This window comes from Macadamia integrifolia, chromosome 14 (assembly GCF_013358625.1).
Source record: "Macadamia integrifolia cultivar HAES 741 chromosome 14, SCU_Mint_v3, whole genome shotgun sequence".
In the NCBI taxonomy this organism is placed as follows: domain Eukaryota; kingdom Viridiplantae; phylum Streptophyta; class Magnoliopsida; order Proteales; family Proteaceae; genus Macadamia; species Macadamia integrifolia.
The window spans coordinates 32,256,065-32,277,571 of NC_056570.1; the positions used below are offsets into that span (position 1 = coordinate 32,256,065).

At 39.7% G+C, this 21,507-nt stretch overlaps 1 non-coding gene and 1 pseudogene across 1 annotated transcript; both read right to left on the bottom strand.

The window, feature by feature from the left end:
- LOC122060845 overlaps nt 1-21,507 on the bottom strand; it is a 97,132-nt pseudogene that overhangs the window by 35,972 nt on the left and 39,653 nt on the right.
- Nucleotides 3,708-3,814, bottom strand: LOC122062282. Its single transcript, XR_006134902.1, has one exon. It is a non-coding gene; the product is annotated as a small nucleolar RNA R71 (small nucleolar RNA).

Sequence of the window (21,507 nt, forward strand, 5' to 3'; positions counted from 1 at the left end):
TAGCCAGGGGTCTTCATCAGAAAATCTTTTTGTAGCCTCCCCAGGCACCTCCATAAGATACCTTGCCTAGTCCTTTCCTGTAAATACTTCTCCTAGTTAGTGATAAGGTTGAATTCTAGAACTTCCCTCTTATCCTAATAGCAAAGAGCTCTAAGCGGGCATTCTTTTAATGGTTAGTTAACTTCAATTTCTCGAGGATCCAAATTTGAAAAATAGCAGGATTCCCTTGATAATAATCTAGTCTAAATCTATGGCCATTGCTCATGTCATCGAATCCCTTGAATATTTCTACAAGAACCATAGGGATGATGTCACCTCCTTTCTTCAATTGTTTTACCAACTCAATCAGAACGGGCGACGCAGCATGCCCGGGAGTTCAAAGAACATAGCGAGCTATCATGCAAAGTAAATAAGCATCATGTGATCTCTGTTGATGGATTCCTCCCATTGGTAGATATTGGATGAAGATCTAGGCCACCTTTAGAATGTTAATATTCCCATATCTAATAAATTGCTTCACTTCCTCATCTTTCCATCCGAAGAAGTCTTGGATTTCCTCTGAGTAATCTTTCTTCAAAGATGGTTGGAACAACTTGCCTTTGGGTGGAGATAACATACAAATTCAGAATTCTTTGAGAGTTGGGAAAATCTCTACTAATCCAAATCAAAATACATGCAGACTGACATCCCAGTATTGAGGCACCTTTTGGAGTAATTGGTGATGTAATCTCACACACCCGATCCGATCGAGAAATGACACATTCATGGATTCTAGCAATCCTGGTGCCCTCATGTTCATATACAAGGTCCATTTCCTCCACATCTCATCCAACGAGCTCAAGACTTTTCCTGAAACCATCACAAACAAAAGAGATATGATGATTTATCAAAGCATTATTGATGAGCACATTTATGTGTGAAATCTAGTGTAGTAAAACATGCATTTTACATATTTAGAATGGTGCTACCTTAGGTTTTACTCTCTTTTTGCCGATTTTATATTTTCAAGGCCTTAAAGACTATCGGGTGCTATATCTCTAATTTTACATACAAAGAGATCCTATTTGTTTTCATGATTGTGAAGAGGATGAAATTCTGAGCAAGATGGAAGTGTTCAATTGCAAGTACACATTCGTTTGGTCAACCATACAAGTGATTATTCTTTTCGGATCAGAAAAAGAATAATGGATCAGAACTGAACCGAGATGCATAACCAGCCCATCTGCAGTTGTCCCAAGGGTATAAGGAATATTCTAAATACCAACAAGGATCGATGGACTACATCCTTAAGTGATTGAAGATTCGTTTTTGGTAAAAACAACTACCTAGCATAGTTGGTGAGTTGTGGTGTGCAAAATCCCTTGCTTATTAGGAGGTCTCAAGTTCGAACCTCTTAGCTGCCATTTTGTTGAGGTTTTTTTTTAGAATACTTTCTCTCTCCTATTCATCACTTAAAGGAGGTCCGTCAAGATAGTTGTACGCAAGTTTGAAGAAGAGAGAGAGAGAAAATAAAGAGAAAAAATAGGAAAGAAGAAAAAAAAAGACAAGGGCATGGATGGAATTTTTCATTAAAATATAATATTATCCAAATCCAAGCAAGAAAAATCAGCCGCAGGGGGTTTCTTGTGCAAGAAGAGAGAGAAAAATAGAAAAAGGGAGAAAAAATAGGAAGAAAAAGGCAATAAAAATAGTGGGAGATCTCTCTTCACAAGTTTTCTCTCTTCTCTCTCCTCCACTTCATCAATAAGATAAAAAAAAATATTATTTTTTTAGAAGCTAAAATCATTAGCTTCCCTCCCCCATTCTCTATATAATAGAATCAACACAAGGGGAGGAGGCACTTCATTCTTCTTCTAGGGTTTTTTCTTAGTTGCTCTATCTCTTTCGCTAGTTTTCTCTTTCTCTAGCTCTAGTTCTAGGTTTATGTTTTAAACACTTTTGTAAGTTTTATTCAATTAATGCAAGCACTTTTGTTTTTGATTCAGTCTTTTATTTTTATTGTTTAAGCAATTGAAGTTGTAATTTTCAAGTTCTAGTTCTAGGCTTAGTTTTAGGTGACAAGAACAAGCTATGAAGTATGTCTTTCAAGTTCAATTTTTTTCTTCAGATTTGTTTTATCTAGTACTAAAAATTTCAAATTTGGTTTATTCAAGATCTGGTTTTTAGTATTAATAGTATCTCAAATCGATCAAGTTTTCAGTTTAAGGGTTGAAGTTCAAGTAAGTAGGCTCCTTCAGTAGTCTTCTCTCCCCCCTCTCATTCCCTCCTCTGACTATCCTTTCTTTTTTAATTTAGGATTTTAATTTCAGTCGTTATATTATTGCTATCCCTTTCCCCCAAGGTTCATGGCTAGTGTATGTGTTGGCTTTGCCCCTCCTAGCCATAGAACCATCATTTTATTATTTTTATTTTAATTGTCTCCCTTTCCCTAAAGCCTAGTAAAGTAACCCTTGTAAGAGTGACTCTCTGATCAAGTAGGGAAGCTCATATTATGATGCATCCCTCGGACTAAGTAGAGAAACCTACTTGTGAGTCTCTCTCTAGCTTTATCCCCTTTTTTTTTACTTTATTTTTATTTCAGCATTTTTTTCCTTCATTGCTTTTTAATTACATGGTGTGTTTATTTCCAGCTATTTATTTATTTAATTTTAATTGCGTGGCTTGCGTGTTTAAATTCTTAGATGACGAATGGTTAGGACGTTATTTTATATACAAATATTTAGGATGGTAATTAGAACTAGATCACAATCATTAATCGGTTCACTTTCTCATTATTAAAAGAAGTAAAAAAAATAAGTGGCTACTCTCCCTGTGTTCGACCCGTAGCTACACTGATCCGTATGCTTGCGGTTACATTTTAAATCTCAAACAAGTTTTTGGCGTCATTACCGGAGAGACAGTTCCATGTTATTTTTCGCTTTCTTTTGGTAAATCGGAGTGCTTTGTTTGTTTTTTTTTGTTTTTTCTTTTTTTTTATTGAATTTCTGAGAAGAACAACTTGCAATAATAGTTGTATCGATGGAGGTCATCATGCCTCACAGTATGATAAAGACAGGTTTCGCCTTGTAGCAGTACCTCAGGAATTGACTTGAGCAACCTCGGATCCCTGCCGGTAAGCTCCCAAAAAGCCAAAAAAAAAATCAAAAAAATCATAAAAAAAAAGTTTTGCTATCCATTCTTTTGTGCTTGTCTTACTCTTGTTGTGGGTAATTTTCTATTGTATGAGTGTTAGGTGCGTACGTAATACTAAGAATCAGTTAGAAAGAAGAGATCCAACAAGTAGTAACCATATACATTTTCTCTCTTTAAAACCTTTCAATATGGGAGACCAACAACAAAACCCTCCACCTAAATCTCTGAAAGATTGGTTCTACCCCACTAGAACAGCCCAACCGTTCTGCATAGTTCTACCACAAGCCCAGGGTAATAATTTTGAACTCAAATCTCAATACATCACTATGTTGCCCCACTTCCATGGATTGACCTCTGAGGTTGCATACCTATTTCTAAGGGAATTTGAAGAGGTATGTGTTCTAATTAAGATCCAATAGCTTTCTGATGATGCTGTTAAGCTTAAGTTTATCACTTTTGCATTAAAAGACTAAGCTAAGAAGTGGTTGTATGGGTTACCCACAAATTCTGTAACCTCATGGGAATAGCTCACAGTTGTCTTCCTTAAGAAGTTTTTCCCAACTCACAAGACCAATAAGCTTAGAAGTGATATCCTTCAGTTTAGGCAAAAGCCTAGTGAGTCCTTTTCCAAACTTATGGAGAGATTCAAGGATCTACTCTAAGAATGCCCTCACCATGGCCTAGACTTATGGCATTTATGTCAAATAATTTATGAGGGTATTGATTACCCAACTAAACAAATGATAGAGTCTATGTGCCTTAAGGGATTCACATCCTTTACAGATAAAGGAAAGGCATGGGAATTCTTACTTGACTTAGTTGACAAAACCCATGAGTGGGAATCAACCCAAGAGAGTGAAAGAACCATAGGAGGAAAAGGATATTTTGTGTATGGGATAGTAGCCAAGGAAGCCCAATTGGATAGCCTAATCAAGAGGATTGAGGCTATTGTTCCTAGAGAGCCATCATCAGTCAATTTGGTTAAGATTTGTGCTTGGTGTCAGTCCCCTGGACATGTCATAGAAGAATGTCCCAACACCTTTGGGGGCACTTCTAATGATAGTGTTAATGTCTTATACCAGAATAATCCATATAGTAACACCTACAATCCAGGATGGAGAAATCACCCAAATTTCTCTTAGAATCAGGGCAACCAAATAGGGCCTTCCAATTTTCATAATCAAGGTCAACCTGGACCCCAAAGGCCTCTATTTGCACAACAATCTTGTTCTCAAAATACTTTTTTTAGGTTAAATGTAGGACGTCAGGCTAGTTTTCCTAGGGCCCCTCTCTTATCATCTTATCAACAACCCCCTGGGTTTACCAACACTGGAGAGATAAGTAGAATAAGTGACTTGAAAAAAAATATGGCCCTCCTCATGACAAGCCATTAAAATCTTACGAGAGAACTCACCCAAGTTATCTCAATTATGCGTGAGAGGGAGAAAGGAACTTTACCCAGTCAACCAGAGCCTAACCCTAGGCATCATCAGCTTGTTAGTTCACAAGTACCAACTAATACACCACTGAATATAGTACAAGGTCAGACCCAATAAGGGCCCTCTAACCAATGTAATGTTGTTTATGCCCTTAGGAGTGGTAGAGAGTACCAATAGAGCATTCCTAAATCTTCCCTATCTATTACTCCTGTTAACTTTCCTTCAGTTGAGGACACAAGTGTGCCTCTTGTTCCAGGTTCGTCTGATAAACCTAAAGATTCTTTTGAAATTAAAGATGATTTGGTTGAGAAAATTGAAAATGATTCTTCTAAAAAAGGGCAAATCCCTAACAGTCCTTATGTTCTTCCTGTCGCATTTCTTGATCACTTAATAAACAAAAAGAAGATTGCTTCCATTGACAAAATTTTAGAAGTCTTAAAAAAAGTAGAAGTGAGCATCCTTCTTTTGGATGCCATATCCCAGATCCCTGCCTATGCAAAGGTACTGAAAGATTTGTGTACTCACAAACGTATCAGTAGTGTGCCCAAATAGCATTCTTAGCAGGTAACATTAGTTCCATAATTACTTAGCCTATAGTAGCTAAGTATAAGGACCCAGGGAGCCTACTATATTTTGTGTCATAGGCAGCACTTACATTGAGCATGCCTTACTTGACCTTGGCGCAAGTGTGAATCTTTTACCTTACTATGTATACAAGCAACTAGGATTGGGAGAATTGAAAGCCACTGGAACTATTCTTTAGTTGACAGATAGGTCTGTTAAGATTCCTAAAGGGATGGTTGAGGATGTTTTACTAAAGGTGAGAGAATTTATTTTCCCTGCTGATTTCATTGTGTTAGATACAAAACCCTTCTCAACCAAGAATGAGAACCCAATAATTCTAGGAAGACCATTCTTGGCTACCAGTAATGCATTAATCAATTGCCTGAATGGTTTCCTAAGATTATCTTTTGGTAACCAAACTGTTGAGTTTAACATGTTTAGGATAGACAAGCAACCACATATGAAAGAAGAGATCAATATGCTTGAGGATTTTTTGGTTTTTTCTGATGATTTAATTACTAATTTTGATATTGATTTTGATTCAGAATTCCAAGAATGTATGGATGAGTTGGATGATGATAGTGAAAATTTCTTTTCTGAAGTCTTGAGTCTTCACACACCTATGGAGCCCTTAGGACCTCATTCTAATTCCATTCCCAAACCTTTTATAGTTGAGCCCCCTAAGTTAGATCTTAAGGAGTTTCCATCTAATTTGAGGTATGCTTTCTAGGGCCTGACCAGGCTCTTCCTGTAATAATTTCTTCAAATTTGACTTCTAGCCAGGAAGAGGAGTTACTTAAAGTGTTAAAAGATAATAAGAAGCCCTAGGTTGGACCATGGCTGATATCAAGGGTATAAGCCCTTCTATTGTGCAACATCATATATATCTTATGGAGGATTCCATACCATCCACAAAACCCCAAAGAAGATCTAACCCAGTGATGATGGAAGCCATTAAGAAAGAGATCCTAAAGTGCCTGGATCATGGAATAATTTATCCTATTTCTGACAGCCAATGGGTAAGCCCAGTTCACGTAGTGCCTAAGAAGTCTGGGGTGACTGTAGTTCCCAATGCCAATAATGAACTAATTTCAACCCGTGTCCAATCAGGGTGAAGAGTGTGCATAGACTACAGGAAACTTAATGTGGCAACCTGGAAGGACCACTTTCCATTGTCATTCATTGACTAGATGTTAGAGAGGTTACCTGGACATAAATACTATTGTTTTCTTGATGGATATTCCGGCTATAACCAGATCCCAATTGCTTTAGAGGACCACATAAGACCACTTTTACATGCCCATATGAACATTTGCTTATAGGCGTATGCTCTTTGGGCTTTGCAATGCCCCTGCTACGTTCCAACGATGCATGATAAGTATCTTTTTTGACATGGTCGAAAAAATTCTTAGAAGTATTTATGGATGACTTTTCAATTCATGGAAATTCCTATTCTGAATGTCTTCATCATCTTTCCCTAGTTTTGAAAAGGTGCACATCTAAGAATTTGATTTTGAATTGGAAAAAATGCCATTTTATGGTTAAATCTGGTATTGTTTTAGGCCATGTAATATCTAAGGAGGAATTAAGGTAGATATAGCCAAAATGGATTTAATTGATAATCTACCACCTCCTCAATCTGTTAAGGATGCTCGATCTTTTCTAAGGCATGCGGGCTTGTATAGAGGATTTATTACAAACTTTAGTCAGTTAGCCCAACCTCTCACTTCATTACTTGCCAAAGATCAAACTTTTGAGTTTTCTTAAGAGTGCCTAGAATCCTTCTAACAACTTAAGAAGGAGTTGACCAATACATCCATTGTTCATTCACCTGTTTGGACTGAACCTTTTGAACTAATGTGTGATGCTTCGGATTTTGCCATATGAGCAGTTTGGGGTCAAAGGATTAATAAGTTGCCCACTGTCATTTACTATGCTAGTAGGACCTTAAATGATGCACAACTCAATTATACAACCACTGAAAAAGAATTTTGAGCTGTTGTGTTTGCATTAGAAAAGTTTCGATTTTACGTAGTTGGTTCATTGTGGTGGTGTATACTGATCATTCTGCTCTTAGATACCTAGTTCCATAGAAAGATGCCAAAGCCTGTCTCATTAGGTTGGTTTTACTTTTGCAAGAGTTTGATTTAGAAATTAGGGATAAGAAAGGAGTTGAAAACCTACTTACAGACCATTTATCCCGGCTTCCCAAATCCTTGACTGTCGATTCTCTAGTCAATGAGAACTTTTCAGATGAACAACTATTTACAATGTCCAATGAACCATGGTTTGCTAACATTGTCAACTTCTTAGTTTTAGGTGTGACTCCGGATCACTGGTCCACCCAAGATAAGTATAGGTTTCATTCCCAAGTTAAGCACTTTTTCTGGGATGATCCTTATTTGTTTAAGATATGTCTGGATCAGATTATCCGATGATGTGTTCCTGATCATGAGTAACATACTATTCTCTCTTTTTACCATGATTATGCATGTGGTGGACACTTTGGACCTAAAAGACTACCATAAAGGTTCTCCAATATGGATTTTATTGGCCCACTCTTTTCAGAGATGCTTTTGACTTTTGCAAGGCTTGTCCTGCCTGCCAATCTTTTGGTCTTATCAATAAGAGGAATATGATGCCTCTCAACCCTATTTTGGTAGTTGAGATCTTTGATGTATGGGGCATCGATTTCATGGGACCATTCCTTAATTTTTTTGGGAATTTATACATACTTCTGGCTGTTGATTACGCTTCTAAATGGATAGAAGTCATACCTTATAGGATACCTTGGTTTGCTTACCCTTTTGACATACATCACAAAAATCTTCTTTATTGAACTTAATCTTATGAAGATTTCTAACAAGGTCCTTGGATGCAATTGTTTCGATTAACTTGACATTCACATGTCCAATTGTTCTATATTATAATGAGGACTCACTATGGTTAGAAACCAAGCAAGCATTCAAGGAGCTTGTTTTATCAAGCATGCATACATATATGTTGTTCTTCCTAAAACCTTTCAAAATAAGATCATTATTAGAATCTTTTACATAGCAGTGAGATACATCAAAATCTAACTTATAACCTATTCCACACAATTGACTTACACTAAGTAGGTTATAGTTCAGGTTTTTGACATAGTATACATTTGAGATAGAAATACAGTTTATCTTGATTTTCCCAATACTAGCAATTTTTCCTCTGTTGCCATCTCCAAATGAGACCCATACTCCGTCGTAATCCCATAGGCTTGAGAATAAATTTCTAATAGATGCCATGGGCTTGGAGCATCCACTGTCAATCACCCATTCGGCTTGTGCTTTATTCTTCAAGCATACCTACAATAGAAGATCAATTGTACATTGGTCCCCATAATATCATGGGTCCATCATTGTTAGTGTCAAATGTCTCTATGGGAACCTAAGTGGTCTTGTATCTTTTCAGTCTTTGATATGACCTTGGGTTTCTTTGAGATCTCTGAGATTCATATGCTCCATAAGACTCTTGAGATGTATATGACGTTTGAGGTTTGTATTTCCCATAACGTCTATATGACTCTAGAGGGTAGATTTTTTGGGGTTGCCTATAAGATCTTTCAATAGAGAATCCCCTTTGAGGTTAGGGTATATATCTAGGTCTAGGTTCCTCTTGTGGCTTATATTTCCTTCTTTGAGGTGTGTAGTAGTAGGCATGGTTTACCTTGGTCCTAGATCTCTCATTTTGAGAGGTAGTGGGATTTCTCTTGCATTGTCTTGTTGAATGCCCTGTTCTTTTATAGAGACTAGAATTGACATAGGATGTGGATGCTTGATTACCTTCATTCCTTCTTGGATTCTCCTTTTGTTTTTCTTTTTCCTTTATGGGTTTTGTCTATAACCCAATCCCTCTCTATCATTAGGACTTTTCCTTTGAGATCCAAGAAGGTTATCAAGGTTCTTTTGACCTTGATTAAAGGTACAAAGAGTAGAGTTTAACTTTGAGTTCTTTTTCTCAAGCTCACTCACTTTGGAGGTCAAGGTATCCACTCTTTTATTAAGAGTGTCAACTTCCGTTTCTAGCTTATGCTTTTTTGTTTTTAACTTGAGACTCTTTTCATATAAGTCCTCGAAGGCTTCTTGAAGTCCTTCGTTAGAGTCATTTTCTAGAGGTTCAATTTGAGTTAGTTGGCTTACCTCTTGTTCTTCTTCTCTAAGAGCTATCAAGGCTAGGCTGGTCACTTCTTCTTTGATTCACTCTTTTCTTCATCATTTGAATCCCAGTGGCAGTGTATGCTTTCTTCTTTGTCTTATGTGGACACTCGGTTCTAAAGTGACCCAGTTTCCTGCAATCAAAACATAATACATCCTTTTTTTTCAAATGAAGATTCTTTAGTTTTATTCTTAAACTTACCTTTCTCACCATAGGATTTGTCACTATAGGTTTTGCCTTTATATGGCATTCTTCCCTTCTTCTTCAAAAACTTGTTGAACTTATCTCCTTTTTCGTGTCGAAGTCTTCCTCATCATCATCATCACTTACCTCTCCAATGTTTTAAGAGGATCTCAATGCTATGGCCTTCCTCCTTCCTTTCAATATTTTCTTATCAGCTTGTAATTCGACTTCATAGATTTATAGAGAACCCAACAAGTAGTCTAGGGAGATCTTTGTAAGCTCCTTTGCTTCTTCAATTGCAATTTTCTTAGGTCACCTTGAGTTTGGTAGAGACTTTAGTATTTTTCTCACTTTTTTCGCATTGGTGTAGGTCTTTCCTGGGCTCTTAAGACTATTTACAATGTTGGTAAAACGAGTAAACATCTCAGTGATAATTTTATTTTCATACATAGTAAATGTTTCATAATTCAAAACTAACTTATCTACTTTTCTTTCCTTTACTTCCTTTGTGCCTTCATAAGTAGCCACGAACAGATCTTATATTTGTTTGGTTGACTTACATGCTATAACTCAATTGAATTCTTTATCATTGAGAGTGCATTGGAGGAAGGTAATTTCTCCGAAGTTGTATTGGATGAGGTTAACATCATCGACCGTCCATTCATTTTATTTCTTGGGTACCGTTTTTCCTTCAACTTCTTTGGTGATGACGTATGGTCCTTGTTCAATGGCCCTCCATACAAATATGTTGTTACCACATACAAAGTTCTTAAACCTACACTTCCAGAAAGAGAAATTTGTGCCATTAAAGTAAGGGGGTCTTGAGGCATTCATGCCCTTTGGTGGTCCTTGGGATGTGGTCATGGTCTTTAACTCACGTTAAGACTACAATAGTCCTAAAACATTTGAGCTCCCGCTCTAATACGAATTGAAATAACCTAGAGGGGGTTGAATAGGTTATCCTACTGAAATTTAAACTTTTTTGAATTATGGTTCCCAAAGTGTGGTTGCAGAATAAAAAATTATAGAATAATAAAATACTCACAATCACACAAAACCAAAGTTTATAGTGGTTCGACTCAACTCGAGTCTAGTCCACTCCCTACAAGTTTCACTTGTAAGGTATTCCACTAGCTCTCCCTTTCAGTAAAGTAGGATAGAAAACCTTTACAAAATCTGATTTAGGACAAGAGTAACCTTACAATCTCTTTTCAGGTAGAGAAGTACCTCTTACAATCTCGTTTAATGGTGGAGAGTCACCTAACTCTTTTAAGGATAAGAGGATCCTTACATAATCCTAATTACAGTCAAGGAAAAAGTAAAAATAATAGAATTAACAAGTGAAATAAATTGGTTCAAATTTACCTCAAGCGGTGCGTGCAAGAATAAATATGAAAATGAAAACTTGAATGCACCTTTTTGAAGTCTCCCCTAGGTATGGGCTGATGAGAGAGACTTAGCTGAAGTTTTTGAGTTCTTGGAAAATGTGTTTGACTTCAAGAATAACCCCAATGATAATAGTAGTTGAAACTCACAATTAACTTTGATATGATTGCGTAAAGCTCTCTTAATTGTTAATTATTAAAGTCACAGTGGGATATTTATATAGGTAGAGGCTAGGCTTAATTTCGGTAATAATATCACCCAATTTGGAAGGAGAATAATTTCCAGCAGATAGAATTTTCTCAACCGACAATTGCCACTTCCTGGCCCAGTTGTGAGAGACTAGCCATTAGACTCATAAATATAGCCGTTATATTACCGTTGGAGTCTTTAGAGGTCAACCGACAATTGTTGCTTCCAACCAGAAGTTGTCTGTTGCTCTTTGTGGGCTGTTTAAAACATAGGCACATGATCCAGAATTAAACCATTGATCCAACTAGCCAGTTCAATTTCTAAAATAATCTGGCAATTGTCAGTTCCCATCTGACAATTGCCTATTAACTACTGTGTGCAATGTCTGATGGAAAATCCATCATAGTGGCAATCCGACAGTTGCCGATTGGCCTCTATTTTGACTATTTGGTACTCACACAAAGGGGTTAGAAAGCCTTCGGATGATTTATTGATGATTTTCATTATTAATATCCATGAGTGTGGTGCGTGTGGAAGTGTGTGAATTACATCCTAATCTAGTAGTCCAACTCTTCAATTTCTTCAATTTGAGTCTTCCACTTCTTAATGTCTTCAATTTGAGTTCTTCAACTTCTTCAATGTCTCTTAGACATCTTCAGTAGATCTTCGTATACTTCATCTTAAGTTTTTCTAAATTGTCAATCCCACTTGTATCTTGGGCTTCATTAAAGTGGTCCCTTGTATAGTGTTACATGGTGCTTCCACAATGTGATCCTTTACATGACAATTAGAGAAATAGATGTTAAAGCTTGACTTGTTTGTTATCATCAAAACCTTTATAGAGAGGGATATTCCCAACAAAATACACACTTCTGAGGTTTCAACTTTAGCTGATACTTCTTGATCCTTTCAATGAATTGCCTTAGTGTGGGAATATGCCCCTGTCGATCTTTTGACTTCACTATCATATCATCCACATAAACCTCCACATCTTTTTTCATTATGTCATGTAATATAGCCATAGCTGCTTTTTGATAAGTTACCTCGACATTCTTCAATCCGAAAGGCATCACCTTGTAACAATAGGTTCCCCATAGAGTGGTGAAGGCTGTCTTCTCAAGATCTTCTAGGTGCATACTTATCTGGTTGTATCCCGAGAATCCATCCATAAATGATAACAAAGCATATCCCACCGTGTTATCCACCAATACATCAATATGAGGCAATGGGAAGTCATCTTTAGGTCTTACTTTGTTAAGATCTCTAAAGTCCATGCACATTCGTACCATGCCATCTTTCTTTGGTACTGGTACTATGTTGGCCAACCATTGGGGGTATTTCACCACTTGTAGCAACCCTACATTCCACTGCTTCAAAATCTCTTCTCTGATCTTTTCACTCCATTCTAGATGCATTCTTCGGAGCTTCTGCTTTACCAACTTTGCTCCAAGGTAAGTTAACAATCGATGCTGCATGATGTTGGGGTTGATACTAGGCATATCCTCATAAGACCAAGAAAAGACCTCGATGAATTCCTTCAGAAGACTAATCTTCTATTATGCTTCTTCGTCATCAAGGGTAGTGCCAATTTTTACCTCTGGAAGGCATTGGTCGGTTCCTAGATTAATAACCTGAGAATCCTCATAGATGGGTTGGGCTTTCTTTGGTTTGCATTATTTTATTGGTTCTTGATATTTATGAAGATCATTATCAGAAAAAGGAGGCAAGTAATACTCGGAATCAGAAATTTCATTCATAAAAGGAGTAATAGACTAGACATACAAGGACTCTAGACTCTCTTCGAGAGGGGAGGCTGATATGAAATTATAAACAATAGACTTGACTATAGACTTGATAACTGGCTTGATGCTTTTCCCTGGGGTATTCAGGCTGGTTGACTTATTAGCATGAGCAAATTTGAAGTTTTCTCCGATGCTTGTCCAGTTCAAGAGTGCTTTAATGGCTCAATGGATGAGGAGGTGTGGAAAAGGGCCTTCTTCTCCTTCTGAAAAAGTTACTACTATTTCTTCAATGGTGTAGTGGTTCTTCCGGATAGGTGCCTACTTCTTCACAAATACCAGCTGATCAACCACACGCTCTCGGAAGTTGAACTTTTTGAGAGGTAAAAATTAGTCGAGACTGCTCAATCCTCTTTCCATAAAGTCCATCTTTTCCAGCCTATTAAGGGATGCCATCCCGATGCCTCGGTCACATCTTTGACCACCTTCATGGATTTTCCCATTGCATTTGATTCGGGCACAGTATATGCAAACCATCATTCTTTGTGCTCTTCTTTTCTTTGCATATGCAATTTTTCCTCTGAAAGGATAAGGCTTATGCTCATGTAACTCTTAGGCTTTTGGTTCTTATTGGAGGGAGCAAATGTAGCTTTTCAAGTCAATAGGAAGCGGTAGACTCCAGGTGAGCCTTATCTTCTTTTCCCATTCTCTTTTCAGGAAGACTCGAGGACTTGGTGCCTCCTTCTATCGGATCAATGTTGTAGGGTTACCAGAGGAAGACCCAATCTCAATTAGTGTAATTTCTGTTATCTCGGTGATGCAACTGTCTTGATCACTTTTTGTTACTAGCATTTGCTATTGTTCCACTTCATGAGTCACCCAGTCAAACTCATCTTAGAAAAATACTTTAAATCCTGGTTGCATCTTTATGGCGGTTTCATCAAACCATGGCTCCACATTTTAGCAAAAAGGGAAATCCTCTCATTTTCTCACAAAATACCCATTAAGAGTAGGGTAGTAAGAGACGGAGATCTTCCTAGTCATCCTTAGTACTTTGTACCCCTTTGTGGTTGGAAGAGTGTACCCCAGACCATTCTTTCCTTTGTCTACTAACAAACTAGGCTACTTTGGAACTCCTTGATGATATTTCCCTAGCCCCATGCTGGGAAAATATTGTATATTCTTCATCATCTGATTCACTGGCAGACTCCAGATGGCCTCATAGTTAGCCAAGATTTACTCCCTTGGGACTTCCTTGGCAATGGCTGCACAAGTTGTATCTAATTCAAAACTACTTAGTTGAACTTCCTGGTCTTGTTCTTCTCCATTTTCAATATTGGCTAATGTGTTAACTACCTCGGCATCTTCGGCTACTGTAATCACCTTTTCTTCATGAATGAACTTCATCTTTTGATGGAGGCTAGAGGACACTGCCTTCATATGATGCAACCAAGGCCTTACCAAGAGCATGTTAAAAGCTGTCAGTATATCAATGACTTGGAAATTAATATCAAACTTCACTAGGCCAATCTTTACGACAAGAGTAAGGATGCCAAGGATTTTCCTCTTGGTATTGTCATAAGCCTGTATAGTTTGGGTAGTTGGCCTCATTTCTTCCAAGTTGATGCCAATGCTCTTTGCTGATCTCAAGGGTAGCACATTCAAAGTAGACCCGTTGTCAACAAGAACATGGGGAACCACCTTGTCAAGACATTCTACCATGATGTGGAGAGCTCAATTCTACTGGACTCCTTTGGGAAGCTCTAAATTTGAGAACATCAAGGATTGTACCGCATATGTTGTCCCTACTATATGTGTGAGATGTGCTAGATTTATCTCAATCAGTACTTATACATTAGTGAGAGACTTCAAGATTGCTTCACGGTGTGTGGGGGTCGCCATCAACAATCCCTAAATTAAGATATTAACTTGGGACTTCTTGAGCTGAGCCAAGACTGGGTTCTCTAGTTCTTTCTTCAAGCTGCTAGTTCCTACCTCATTAGTCCTTGATTGTTCTACTGCTAAGGCCTTGCCCTTGTAGTCTTTTCCACTCTGAGTCTCTATCACACTGACAGGTTTCGTTATGATGATCTTAGTGGGATAGCAATCTTCATCATCATTGTTTGTTATAGTGATTATTCCTACCATAGGATCATCCTCTTCTTTCGATTCTCCCTCCCTACTTGGGGTGGGAAGTTGACGTCCTCCACAAATGTCGAGAGCCTTGGCTCATAAGTTTTGTACTGCATTAAAAAGCTATTAGAATGCGACATCTACTGCCTTTGTGAATGTGTCGTCTAACCCTATTTCCTCTAGATGATTTAGCTGCTCACGGTAGTAACGATCATTGATAGTTACGTCACCCAATATTTTGTCAATTTCTTCTATTCTTTCCTACATCCTCAATGCGTTTGAGTACACTTCACACATCTTTTCTTTTAGCTCTAATACAGATTCCTGTTCGTCCAGATAAACTTGCATCACTCTCCAGATTCCTCATCACTTTTGAATCTGATGTAGAATCATCTACTCCCATGCAAAGCGAAGGCTGAATGCCATTTGTCAGATCAATTATTAGGTCATCACCATGGATAGCACAGACTGAGAAACATGTTTGGTGATCTGGTGAGTAATATTCTGACTCATGATCATTATCAATGTGCCAAGGCCCTTGGTAGTCATCCCAATCCAGATACTCATCATCTTCTTGAGAATCAGAGTCATCTCTATCATTCTCATCCTCATCGTCATCATCATTGTCCTCGTTTTCACTAATTTCCCCTTCACTTGGTTCTTCATCAAATTCTCCTATATCCAAATGCTTGTAGTATTCAGAGCGTATGGACTGAAAGATTTTCACAGGGTTGGACTTGACATCATTGGCTCGAAATCGGATCAAACCTGATTTATCGTCCTCCGTGTCACTCCTTATGTGGATTAGGGTGGTGTACTCTTTAATTTGTTCCCCTATGGCCAATACAGTTACTGCTCTGAGAAGATCGTCGGTAATCTCTTCAATCACCTCTGGACTGTCCTTTGAAGATATAACGGACTGAATTAGAGAAGTGGGATCACCCTCCTAGTCTTCCCCTAATGCATTCACTAACCTTGTTGATGAAGTCATCTTTGGGGAGTCTGGTAGTGCAAGCATTTCCTTCCTTCCATTCATACCCATCCGTCCATCCTTCTTTTGGGTTATATACCGAATCTTTAGAATGGGATTGGTATGACGATGATAAGGGATATGAAGCGGGATGGTATGAAGATGATGTAATGTGAGAGGTAGGATATAAAGATTAGGGGTGATAGGATGAGGAAATTCCCCCTCCTTGATGGTGGGGTGAAGGTTGATGGTATGATGATTCTCTTCTTTTGAGGGTCCTCATGCTCTGGCCCTTTGATTCATGATTTTCCTATAAGCGCAGGTATTCATGTGATTCTTTCGATCTCTGGGTACAATGAGTTGAGTGGGATCATTCTCTGTGGCTTCTTCATCTAGATTGTTCACATGATCGGGAAGTAGATTGGTATTAACATTGGGAGGTTGCTTCACTTTGACCTCAATGGTTTCGTTGTCTACAAAGTCCTAAATTGCATGTTGCAAATCCAAGCATCTTTTAGTGTTATGCCCCTTCTGAGTGTGGTAAGCACAATATTCATGATCCCTATACCAAACTGGAGGAAGGTTGCTGATAGTTCTTGGAGCCATTGTCCCTAGCAATCCTTGTTTCTTTAACTTCTCATACACTGCTATCACGGGCATTCCCAAATCAAAAAACTACCTTCTTAGACAAGGGTCCTTCTGAGAGGGTGAATCTTCTTGTATGAAAAATGGTTGTGAAGAGGTGACATGTGAGGCTGACTATTGAACTATGCCTACCTCATTAGTTTCCAGACCCTTTCCACATCTGACTCTGGTGTTCTTCCCTGCATCCTAGGATGATCCATAATACTGGGCTTCTCTCAGAATTCTATTTTCCACACATGTGCCGGTGGCTACTAGGGAATCAAAAGTTTGTAAATGTTGATAGTAGAGGACATCATAATAAGGCTTTGACAAGTTCTCTATCAACATCTCCACTTGCTTTGCTTCAGAAGGCCGATCTGCCATCTTGGCAGCCTTATCCCTAAACCTCATCAAGAAGGCGGTGAATCCTTCTTTAGGCTGCTGTCTTAACATCTCAAGCTCTTGACATTTCACATCCCCTCGGTATTATATGAATACTGCTTGCTGAAGGCTTTCACCGCTATTGTCCAATTTTGAGTTTAGGCTAACTCCAACTGGGTGAGCCACCTTAGTGCTGGTCCTAATAGGGCTAACATGAAGGCTTACCCCATCTGGTTGTTCGTAAGTTACCATGACATGGCGATGCTGAGAAAAAATTTGAGGTGAGCCTTGGGGTCTACTAACCCATCAAACCTGTCAATCTGCCATTTAAATTTTTTGGGAATTCTTACGTCATAGAAGAAATTCATTTCACCAGAATCCACTATTTGGCTTTCCAAACTTTTCCCTACTCGGAGCATATTTTCTAATTTTTCCAATTTCTTTCTAACTTTCCTTTCTCTCTCCATTTCTGGAGGTTCCATTTAGGCGTGCGCCACAAATTCCTCTTCCTCATCTTCAATCACTATGTTAGGAGGAGGGACCCTGGAATAAGCCCCTCGTTGACCATTTGAACAGGTAGGTGAAGATCCTCTTTGATTAGTTGGTCAGGCTTACTCTGGTTCTCCTGAGTCAACTCAGGAAGAGTTCCCATGATAACTTGTAGCTCCATTCTATCCCAAATCCCCCATAGTCAGTGCCGACTCAGTCCTGGATCAACTCTGGCAGGGTTCTGAAGTGTATGCAATATCTGAGCGATCCCTCTCTTAACTTCAACCATTTCTATCTGCAAGGTCTCCACAGGACAGACCCATGCCTGTTCAGGTAATTCAGAGTCGTGTGGATCCATACTAACTAGATTGTGATCACTTGGTAGTAGACAATCTCAGAGAGACGATGGAGGTGACACTGGACTTAGGCAATTCAACTGATTACCCTGACGTGTCCAAAGGGATCGTAGAGAATACTTGAGGTGTGAAATTATGCCTGAACCAAAAGTGACTTATTTTAGGATTCTTGAATTCCCAACCCCTTGTTCACACATTCACTATATTAACAACCAATGATCCATCCAAAGTTAGTCCCCTTAATGATAGAGAGTGGATAGGGGTTGATGCCCCTAGTCCACTCCATGTCATAAGCAGGAGATTTATACAAATGGCTTGTCAAGAATATTCCCATAAAATATTCCATGTAATGAACTCATGCTTTCCCTGCTCTTTTCCTACTAGATGTCCTTCCTCCTTATTCTCTCGGGACTTCTTAGGACTTTACGTGACTGTGACGGGATTGCACCTAAGTCACGTATTTGGACATTTTTCTTAAGGAGGAGGGACACCTTTTATCTAAAACCCACTTAGGAAAGCAATTCTTTATGACGGGAATATGATGTAGGAAAATTCCTTTTCAAGACAGCAAAAAATTCTACAGTTAGCTTGTGGTGCTCCTAGCTTCTCCATTTATTTCCTACATGATGCGAGCATGCAGTGGATGCAATAGGACCAACAAGGCTTCCTTGATAGGATCTATATATCCAAGGTACGTGATCCTTTTGATATACTCATAGGTACGAGATCAAGGGGGTGTCTTCCTTGCCCATTACTAGTGACTACACACGAGGTTAAGCAATTGGACACAAGGTGGTGGAATCGTGAGTGATTGTATGCAAAAGTGTAATGTAGGATAACTATTTTTCGATCTTAGAATGCCATAAAGTGTATGGACCTCCCTGAGGGTTCTGGCACAATTACGGACATCCTCTCTGTTTGATGACGCATTCGATCTCAGAATATCATAAAGTGCGCAGACCTCCCCAAGGGTGCTGACATAAATACAACATCCTCAACGTTTGATGATACATTCCACTCTTGTATAGGAAGCAGGTATCCTTTTCTCTCAGAGTACTCTCCATGACATGCACTGACCTCCCAGAGGGTGCGGGCATAACAAGGAGTCCCTTGCCAAATGATTTCACTTCTAGCACGATGCATGATGTGGTTAGCAATTACAATTACAAACATGGGGTTAGCCGAACATGTTTTCAAACAAATGTGGTAGTGGAAAATGTTCTTGCATTTAATGGTAGCATCTAGTATCGGAAGCTTGACATTTTTCCCCAGTGGAGTCACCACTGTGAGGGTAGCGGCAGAAAATTGGATCATCTCTCTTCCTTCCTTTCAGGAGGGAAAAGGACTTGCCTCTCTGTTCCGTCCTCTCTCTCTTTTTCTCTTTCATGAGGGAGCGGTGTGTTGTGGGTGCTTTGCTTGCGTGCCCCACACATCCATATCACCCCTCGGAGATACGTCGAGGCCTATTTTGTAAGAGTGTAAAGCTTGTCATTCGAGATAGGGGCTGATGATGGTCCATTTCGGGGATCGGGATCATTAAAAAGGGTTTGGAGTCGCCACCTAAGATTATGGGCCTAGGACCCTGGGGTGGGCCCGACTCCTGAGAAAAGGGCCAGAAGTTTGGTCTGGTCCAAAGATTTAAGGTAAGTGTTAGGTTGTAGAAGTGGGAAGGTGTTAGGCACCCAATCTACCCGGTTTGACTGGTCTTCCTACTAGATGCTTAAGAACGAACATTTTTCACAATTATTACTATTCCACATGTATGGCTAAGTTATCACACACATATATATATTTGAATTTAAATAATTATATATAGTAAAAGCATAGTCAATATAGAGTCTACATGATGACGATTCGGTTGAGAAACTGTACCTAAACTTAACCCCTGTTTTGGGTCAAGAGGGGTGGGCCCCTAATTAGTACTTGCTTGGGCTATCTTTTGAATTCTCTTGGCTCAAGGGAAGATGGTCTTGACCTCCAACTTCCTTTTTCGAGAGATGATGACTGGGATGATATTCAGATAAAGCTTTATCTAAGGAAGGCTATTTTTGGATTTGGGTTCAGACAGAGCTTCGGCTTAGGGAATGTTATTTTTGGATTTGGATTCGAAAAGAGCTTTGGCTAGGGAAGGCTATTTCCAGGCTTAGGATAAGGTGGCACTTCGATAGATCTTCCACTGGGGATAGGCTAGGGGGGCTGGGCTGAGTTGGCACTCTGATAGAGCTTCCATTGAGGATAGGTTAGAAGAGGCTGGGCTGAAGTGGCACTTCGGTAGAGCTTCCGCTGAAAATGGCTATTTCTGAAAAGATTCCAGGGGCACTCGGACAGAGCTTTTGCAGGAAATGGCTAAACAGGGATTGACCTAAGAATGGATTCTATCCCCAAAGCCCAGAAGAGCACTTTGAAGATCCGAACAGAGCTCTGGATCTTGACAAAGATCTCTTTATAGACCCGAAGAACCTTAAGGGGGGAGGCATTTCTATTTCAGGTAAAGATCAAGAGCACTTAAAGGGGGGAACTAAGAACATACTATTTTGGGAAAACTTGGATTGAAGATCTTCAAAGTCCTAAAGAACACTTCAAAGCTCCGAACAGAATTTTGGATCTTGATGAAGATCGCTTCGAAGATGCGAAGAAACTCAAAAGGGGAGGGGAAGAGGAAAGGGGCAAAGCTTTTCTTCCTAAAGGTGGTTGTAGGGTAGCTTTTGGTGTGTAAAATCCAAAGGATAGGGTTATTTATAGGATTTCTGGGCCAATGGGGAAGAGGGAGAATTTTTAACCAATGGACAAAAGAGGGGTTTTAGGCTAAAATGGGTGAAGAAAGTTTTTATCCAATGGGCAAAAGAGAGCCTTTGGACTACAATGGGTGAAGAAGGTTTTTATCTAATGGGCAACAGAGGTTTTGTGGACTAAAGGGAGGAGAGAGAGTTCTTAGCAAAAAGGTGGGTTTTTGGACTCAAGTGGGTGAAGAGACCGAGCCAGTGGAACATCAAATCCAGCCATTGATAGCGGCTCATAAGGTTGGGTTGAAGTGCACGGGGCATGGATGGCACGGGAGGGTAGGTAATGTGTACTAGGTGTGCGGGCTATGGCATTGGTGTGCTGCACTTGAGACACAGGCATTGGCCAGGGTGTGTAGTATATGGCACATGGGGTAGCATGGGTGTGCGACATATGGCCCATGGGGTAGCATACGCATAAGCATGGGTAGCAGCAGGTAGGGACAGCATGTGTGTGGGCAGCACGCACACGGGTAGCAGTTGGCATGGGCATGCGCACAAGGTAGGCGAGGGCACGTGGATGAGGCAGATAGGGGTGCAGGTGCGGCTGGTGGGGGCAGGCATGCGAGGCAGGCAGGGGCACGGTGTGACTGGCGGGGGCACCCGTGCGAGGCAGGTGGGTGTACGAGTGATGCTAGCAGGGGTGCACGTGTAATACCCCGCTTCTTAAACCCGGTCTGATTTTGCGGTTGAACCGGTTTAACCATGCAGGAACCGTGCCAGAGGAAATTAGAGCGGGTTCCTTATAGGCTATGATGGCACGGGTGACCTTAAACACCGGCTGGCCTGACAAGTCCGAGCCAGTTCCAGAAGAGACGGGAGTGCCCAAACCGTGTACATGCACCTACCATAAGGCTATGTACGGATAAAACAGGTATTATATCCGTATTTTAAGGTATATACGTATGCTACATCGTATGCCTGGGGTGGGGTTCACGCCGAGGTCCGAAC